Source organism: Magnolia sinica, chromosome 8 (genome assembly GCF_029962835.1).
Source record: "Magnolia sinica isolate HGM2019 chromosome 8, MsV1, whole genome shotgun sequence".
Lineage (NCBI taxonomy): Eukaryota > Viridiplantae > Streptophyta > Magnoliopsida > Magnoliales > Magnoliaceae > Magnolia > Magnolia sinica.
Genome location: NC_080580.1, coordinates 48,078,046 through 48,085,252, shown reverse-complemented (window position 1 = coordinate 48,085,252; position 7,207 = coordinate 48,078,046). Strand labels below are relative to the sequence as shown.

The window sequence follows — 7,207 nt, the reverse complement described above, 5'->3', positions numbered from 1 at the left end:
GGATTTTGTTAGCATTGCCTCAATCCAACTCCGTAGGTGGTCTCCTGGCAACATGGGCCACCAGATGAATGTTTTGGATTAGTGAATGGACCCCATCATCAGATGATGGGCTTTTTGCTCAGACGGAGAAGAGGAGGTGGCAACACATGGTGATTCTTCATTTACGGCCTTATCCTTTGATCTGGTGCTTTTGAACAGACTGGATGAGTCTATTGACCGTTGTGGGTCCCACCTTTTGTTGCCATATTTCCCATACCAATGACGGTTCTCAGTTTTCTCGGCCGCAACAAATTCTCATGCTGAAAGGAGTTTCTCACGGGATCTTTTCAACCCATCAGATAGGGTTGATGCTCGCCCTAAGATGGACGTCTGGGTGGAGCTGAGCAGATCCGAGAAGGATGTCACTACAACAAAACTCTGCTTGGCCGACGATGTGCGTCACTGGTTTACCGGCGCTAATTAAAATTAGGCGTCGGTCCGTGATCGGGTATAAATACTGTACGTACCAAAAACCTAATCCTTTTTTCTCCCCTCCCGACGCTCTCTCTCTCTCCCTTTAGATGCAACGACAGCCATCGCCATCTCCACCTCTACTATACCTTTCTCAATCGACCCTCTCTCTCTATTTCCCCTTTTCCCTATCTCAATCGACCATCTCTCTTCGTTTCCCCTTTCTCAATCCACTTCTACTCCTCTAGGGTTTCTCTCTCTCTCTCTCAGGGGTTTTTAATCTCTATCTCTCTTTTAACATGTCTAAGGATGAGATACGAGGATCTCTGCAATCCGATGTATGATATGGACATCAAGGAAGCCTTAGCCACTTGCATCTCAAGCATTCAATGGATCTCCCCATAAAGCACGAATATCTCCCCGAAGATCTACAGGTCATCTCTCTATATATATCTGTCATCCATCTGTTAGATCAATTTTTTTTTTCTAGATTTTGTCTATGACTGTAGGTTATAAAATGAGATGCAAATGATTGAATCTGTGAAGTTTTCATCAATCTTTTTTTTTATAAAAATTTTGGTTATGTTATGCTTTGGCACCTTACATGCTCGATTAAATGCCAAACGACTCAAACTTGCTGTATTGTCAAGAACTCTGCTGTAATCGTGCAATTGATCTGGGTTTCTTGTTTCCTGAGGAAAAGATTTTAGCACTGAAATTCGCTCCTATGTGATCCATTCATTGAAGATGGGGTTAAATGATCTATTTGCTAAATCTCAGTGTCCACTTCCCATTTCAACTTTCTTAAAGAGATTTGTATGGTTTTCTTACCTGAATGTGTATGGCAGGTCGGTGGATAGTAACATTCTTATGCTGATATAATTGAATCTTGTTTGGCTTCCATTCATCAAGTAAGCTTATGATTGTTACAAAATTGCAAATAACCTTGTTTGGATGCACACTTGAATTGAATGGCGAATGTTCAGTACAACCAAGACACAATGACAAAAGCTAATGGAACTTCGAACCGATAGGGATCTTGCTGGCCGAAACTGGTCTGCTTCAATGATCTGCTCATTTGGTGAAGCCTCTCCTTCACCTATGGTGAAACTGAACTGCAGATTGAACTGATGAGAGTGAAAGGTGGCAAATGACAGGTTGAACTAGACGGTCTATATTAAGGTAGTTCAGACATCTGTTCATTAGCATTTAAAAAGTACATCTGTTGATATATATGATAAAGATCACCAATCTTCTGTTAGGGTTTAATTTTGTTTCATGAAAGAACCGTATTTATAAGATAGATTTATATATCTATATCATGTTCTCTTATGCTAGATCATGCTGTCTTGGTCAACCATGCCATGTTATAAATAACCAACCTAACATCATACGATCTACAGTCATGCCCTCAACAGTGTTAAATTTGAAGCACTTGTGGTGCAGTCAAATTATTCATGGGTGTGCCACTGAACATCATATACACATTATGCATTTCGCATGCTTTTAAATCACTTATATGATGTGACAAGTGCCATTAGCTTCTGAGTGTGGATGTTCAATAGGCATTAAAGGAATTAGATGTTGTCCAAACATTTGAAATAACATCTATGCAGTCATTTGATGAATGATGTGGAAAACTGGAACTCTGTCATCCAGCAGCTGTTGCATATAGCCATGAACTTGCTCTATATTGAATCATTGATAAGACTCTTAAGAAACAAAGAACTGCCTCATGAAGGTACACATGTCATGAGCATCTTTCTAGTTGATGATGGTTGTGTCTAATAAAAGAAAGTGGGCTCTGAGAAGGAAATTGACATCTGCAGAAGAGTATTTTGAATTGTGGATGAAAAATAAATTACACCGAGTGACAGTGACTACTTTAAAAAATGTACACTGAGTGAAAAGTAGTCATATTTGAATGGTTTTCCATTCTCTTTATTGAAATTGATAGTTCATTAGAACACAAGAAAGGCCTAGAATGGCAGAGAAACTACAGCCCACAATGGAAACCATAGACCCTTACACCCCCATCACATTAGAACACCTGCTCAATTTTTAAAAAGTCATCCCTACTATGCCTAGAGATCTCCTATAAGGACCTGGCCCAGGAAGTAATTAGGTCCACTATCACCAATTAGAAGTCCTGTTATTTCTTTCTTTCCAAGCTGGCCATAGAATTGCAAGGAGAGTAGGTTCCAAAGCACATGTTTCAATGGTTCCTCTTGGATGTGCTAAATGCTGATCCATTGACATGACGAACATGATGCCTTCCCAAACATGGCTTGGTAAATGGCAATGAACATAATATGCTTGAGTCTAGCTGCTGAAATTTCAATTTGCATTGCATGGATGTAGCCTTGCACGCATGGTGGTTACCTTTCGGTATTGTGTTGTTTTATATGTTACTATGAGCAACTGTTATTTATTTTTTTTTTTTTTGTTGTTGTTATTAGCTCGTTAAAATGAAAAATATCCAACAGTCCTATTTCAACGAATGAGTCTCTACAAATCAGAGGTTAGGATTGTTCAAACAGCCTGATTTTCAGATTATGATTTAGCGACAGTGGATTCCACAGTCTAGTCGGTCTAATTTTAGTTAGTTTATGCCTGACTTTCATACAACCCCCAAGAACACAACGTGTAATAGCAAAAAACAGCAAATCCAAAAAGACTCACATCAGAAATCTGCATGAAAAGAGGCTAAACAGTAAATCTAAAAAGACCCACATCAGAAATCTGCATGAACAGAGGCTAAAACAGAATTTAAAAAAAATAAAAATAAAAATGTCAAGACCCTCTAAACAGCAAACACAAAGAGACTGCTAATGTTTATCTAAACTTAAACTGACTGCTAAAACAGAAAACATTTTTGTCACTTCATTTATATGCTTTCCTAGAGGCCCAACTTGTAATTCCTCAGAACCCGCTCTGTCATAGGTTACTGAGTGCTTTGTGATGCAGCATGTTACTGCTGAAGGAACCACCCTAGTTAAACAAGCAGAAGATGCAGCAAGTAACAAGAAAGTGAGTCATTTTCTTAGTCTGAAACATTTTGCATCCTGTCTCCTGTCATGGCCACAGGCTGCTAAAAGACTGCTAAAAGAACATGTAAATCTCATAATAGGTGCCTTGTTTCAAGTCTGATAGAATATTCTGGGAGTCATATCTCCAGAAGAAATAAATTTGTTTTTTTCCAAGTTGGCATGTTTTCACTGGTGAAAGATATATGTGATTTTTTTCCCCTTAAAAGTCTTGACTAATGATAGTCCGTTTGGTTTAAAAAAATATGGCCCACCGAATAGAAGTGGCGTTGTACCTAAGATCATGTCTCCCATTCTTTTATAATCTTCCCTGTTTATTGATTTTTTATTTTTAATTTTTTGAAACTCATGAATTGTTTATTGGTCGGCATAAAAATCGTGGCATTATCATGTAAATCCGCTCCTTTTTATTTTAATTTCATGATGCTGTCAGATAATGGTTTTCATGGGAGACTTTCTTGTTGGGAACTATTCAACAGGTGAGGAAACATCTCTTAAATCTATGTTTGTTTTCTATATTCCATCGCATTCACCACGTGGTGGAATTTTAAGACATTGTCATGTTTCTTTCAGGTTTTTGTGCTGATGGTTGTGCTGCCATGCTGATTCTGGAACTTCCTTACTCACAGGCCCAACGGTATGTGTTGTACCTTTTATTAACTAGTTAAATGAACATCTCAGGGTGTCTTTGGGTTCTCAAGGTAGACAAAATGCAGTGGCATCAGGACATGGTTTGAATTCTCATTGCTCTTGTTTCTATTATTTCTATATTTTCTTTCTTTCTTGATTTTCGTAGGCATTTTTTTGGTTTTCTCATAAAGTTGCTTTCTATTATGCACAACTCTAATAATAACTTTGTGCTCGAGCTGGACTTTTCGCCCTTCACTGATTCTCTTTTCCTCAGCCTACTCTGTCAAAATCCATTCACAATGGTGTAGATTTCCTAAATCAGCACATTTCTTTGAAAATGTTTCATGACAAAGAGAGCTTCTGTTGTTTGTGTTGTTTTCTATGACATATATACAAGGAATAGATTATAAATTGGTAAAATGGGAGCCTTCATATCAAGATTGACACTCTTTATTCATTTGCTAGCCTTTTTATTATGTTTTCATTTTTATTTTATTTTTTGTTTGTTGTTGTTGTCTTAACTCTCTCTTAGTATTGGAAAAAAATGCATAGGAGTTGTTTGTTAAGACCTCAAAGAAATGTGATTTTGTGGAGAATGGTATGCTTTTAGTTTGGTTCTACTCTCTCTCTAACTTCTTGAAATGCGGAAAAAGCAATGGATGATGATCTGTCTTGGTTGAATGGTTTAAGCCATGAAACCAATGAATGATGTTCAGGAACCCCTAAATAGTTGGTTATGGACATTGATTCTGTTTTTCATTGGGCAGGAATACTTGCTAATAATTCAGAGGCTTGTAAGCAAGATCTTGACTTTATGTGTCCCAACCATTGCAGTAATTCGGTGAATTTCTACATTGGAGATAAATTACAATTGTTATCTCTAGCTAACTCCAATTCTAACATGTTTCCAAGTTCAAGTGATTGCATTTATTTCATAATCTTGGAATTAGTTTCTAATACAAGGTGACTGTCCAAACAGAGGACATGCAGTTGGCACAGGCTGCATTTTGGCATTGGCACATGACTATCGGCTCATGGCCTCTAACTATGGTTATATTTTCATGAATGAGGTGATTAAAATCACCAAGGGTGCATTTGGATGTGTAATTGAATTGAATTGCAACAACTATTGAATATGTCCTTTCATGACCAAATTGTAATTACATTTTATTTTTTTAAAGTCACTTCAATTGCAATTTGGAGCCTAGTTATCAATACTTGGGAAGGTATATGCAATTCAGAAGTTTAAAAATAACTTAAGTTTAATTTTCATATCTGCTTTCAATATACCATGGCCATGCTGAAGTTTGGATTGAATTGCAATTGCTAGTATAATAATTTGTTACTAGTTTCCATTGAACAGATTGTCCCAAGGTTAATTTGTGTATGTTGATTTCTCTCTGGGGACCAAAATGTGTCCAAAAATGGATCCATCCACACATGAGTGAACCATTGTTCTGTCCATTGGATGGTTTACATGTCAAAAATCACTTGCTATATGCGTTCTCAGGTAAACATTTTTTCTCAATATCACTTACTTACTGAAAATATAAATCTTGAAATTGGATATTGTAATGCTATTTAGTGGCATTTTTGTATGGATGCAAACCTTTTTTTCTTCAAAGGGCATAAAGACTTGATTTTGTAGAAAGCCAAATCCTTGGAGAAGGATTCTATTTGTCGCCTTTGGGCATGAGAAATGTGATTCTGTTGAATCCATAAAATTTCTTTAGATATTGGGAAAGAATTGAATGGAATTCTATGGTGTAGGTACCTATTTATAAAAAAAAATTCAAAGCAGTGACAGTTGGGAAGGAATCCATTTGCTTGGAATTCCCAATCGAACCGAGGATAATTTTTTTAGCTTTCATGTAATCTTTCTTATTTTTAACAAAATGATTAACAGATGACATTCTCTTCTATCTGCAACTATATAGAGCTTTGGAATGACAGACACTAAAGAAACATTCTCTTACTCCCATCTTCCTTTGTAATGCAGGTTAACTCCATTATACAAGTATGCTACTAGGTTCCTTTCTCTAAATTTTTTTTCCTTGATGTTTGAGGGTATACTAAATGAGAAACTTCTTTCAAGCATAGCAAAGCAGCTGGAAACATCTGAACCCCTGTTCTCTATTTGATACTTATCTTCTTTATAAAGTAACTACCTGTTTTTGTAACGTTTTGTAACGTTTTGTAATAAATTTCTCCTGTTGAAAAATTGGAATTCCTGTTTTTATTTTTTCTTTCTTGCAGTGTGTATCTGCTGATGAAGACAACTAGGCTGGGTAACTATAAAAACTGATAAATATATTTTTTATTTGGGGTTCTTGAAGTATTTTTTTTTTCCTTTCCTCTGATTGTTTGTTATGATTCCTCTGAGTACCTGTTTTCTGCTGATACTTGCTAGCTGAGGAGCACCTTCTTAAGATCCTAGCTAGCCATCCATCAGTCAAGTCCCACCATGAACATTCTGTGGTTCCAATGCAAGTGCCAATGCTTGGGTATTGCGTCATTTTGAATGAAATTCTCACCAAATGCTTTAGTTAGTCAGTTCTATCATAACTAAAATTCAGTCCTCATGCATCAATCAAAATGAACTATTCTTGGGATCTAAATGTATTTTTCAGTCTCTCTATCTACAACTAAAAATCAGACTAATCAAAATGTAATGCTTTTGTCATGATTGATTGGTAAAAGTTTTGTGAGTAGGTGCCTGCCTGACATCAATCTTGATACAATCTTTGGACCGTGTGGTGCACTGCTACCAGGCAAGGTTGAATAAAATATCTAAATACCAGGCATCTTTTTTCAACTAGATCACCTTTTTTTCAGAAAATACCTATGGTGTTGTTGCTTATATCTTAGTTATCATCTCTTAGAAAATACATGTAGCAAAACCTGACCATTTTCAATTTATTATATAAAATATTATATATATTTTTTATTGTGAAGTAATATAGATTTTGTTTAATATTTAGTTTAAATTGTATTGCAACATTTTTTTATGTTTCAAATATTAAAAAAAAAAATACAGGTTTCAATTGAATTATGTTTCAGCATTTTTACAGGTTGAGAAG

General features: G+C 36.1%; 1 long non-coding RNA gene across 1 annotated transcript; it reads left to right on the top strand.

The window, feature by feature from the left end:
* The first annotated feature begins 6,313 nt into the window (after positions 1-6,313).
* On the top strand, positions 6,314-6,684 carry LOC131253994 (uncharacterized). The gene is made up of 2 exons (XR_009175411.1): positions 6,314-6,415; positions 6,538-6,684. It is a non-coding gene; the product is annotated as an uncharacterized LOC131253994 (long non-coding RNA).
* Positions 6,685-7,207: the final 523 nt, after the last annotated feature.